The sequence below is a fragment of the Charadrius vociferus genome, unplaced genomic scaffold (assembly GCF_000708025.1).
Source record: "Charadrius vociferus isolate BGI_N301 unplaced genomic scaffold, ASM70802v2 scaffold529, whole genome shotgun sequence".
NCBI lineage: Eukaryota > Metazoa > Chordata > Aves > Charadriiformes > Charadriidae > Charadrius > Charadrius vociferus.
Genome location: NW_009650172.1, coordinates 1,237,256 through 1,238,599, shown reverse-complemented (window position 1 = coordinate 1,238,599; position 1,344 = coordinate 1,237,256).

The window sequence follows — 1,344 nt, the reverse complement described above, 5'->3', positions numbered from 1 at the left end:
CCCCGTGTGCGGGGGGGTGGGTGCCTGCCACAGCCACAGCCCGGGCTGAGGGTGGTTGGTGTCTTTGTATTTATTGAAGGACTGAAGTGTAGCCGAGTCTCTCTGGTTTTATCCTGAAAGCTGCTTTCTCTGGGAGGGATGCCAGCGCTGCTGCTCCCCATGTGCTCCGGTGCGTACCGTGGGGTTAGAGCGAGCGTGAGGGGAACGCAACCCCTGCACGGGCATCCCAGGAGCTGTTGCCCCAAATCCATGCCTCCCTCTGTGTGCTGGGCTCAGCCCCACCACCTTTGCCAGGACAGGGGTACCCCGGGTCCCCTGCTCCCCCCCTCTGCCCTTTCCCTGTGGCAACAGCCTTGGGGCCAAGCTCTCCCGTGCACAGAGCAAATCTCACTCCAGGAAAACAGGGAGGGGAAAAAAAAAAAAAAAAAAAAAGGCAAAAAACAAAACCCAACCCTATTTCTGTAAGCGTGGCTGTCACATGCATGACAGCAGGAGGAGTGATGGCCCGGCATGCTCATCGCTGAGGGCTGCTCACTGCTCCTTTTGCCCCCCTGTGCTCTGCGATGAGACACACACCCCCCCCCTCCACCATCTCCCCAAATGCTGCGCTGTGATGATAAACCCGTGTTTGCAGCTGCCCTGAAAAAAAACCCCCAAAACATGGAGTTTCTCTAGCTGGGAGCCATCCCTCCCCACTGGTACCCCCAGGCTGGCCACTGTGCCCCCCACTCTTCCCCCACCCCTGGCCAAGACGCGGGGCTGCGTGTTTGCAGAGTCTTTATTTGGCGTTTCTATGGCGGGGGGTGGGGGTGAGGGGATGGCTGTCCCCAGCTGGGAGAGGAGCACATCTCTGCGCTGGGACCACAGGCAGCTGAAATGCACTGAAGAGCTGCGCTGTGTCCCGCAGGATCAGGCCAGGCCCGCCCCACACCGGGGGGGCTTTCAGGCCAAGCCTTCATGGAGACGTGGTCTTCTGCTCTGGGGGCAGCCAGCCCTTGCGTCCAACCCCTTTGCTGCCTGGCAAAGGCGGGATGGCGGAGCAGGGGACACAAGGTGTGGGGGGAGCGAGCTGGTAGCCAGGAGGAGGGACATGGGGGTTATTGGGAAACATCCCCCTCCCATCACTGAGGTCTCTGCCACTGGGTTGCCCAGCCCAGCATCCCGGCCGGGGGGGTGGCAGAGACGGGAGCGATGGAGGGGACAGCGTGCTGGCTCAGCGTTTGGCTCCTGCTGCTGGGGAGCGTCCCAGGAGGGGACAGACAGGGAGCAGCCCTGCAACAGCGAGGGGGGTGCCAGCGGGAAGTGTGGGGGGGAAACCACCCCCTAGGCCGGCATCCCCCACCT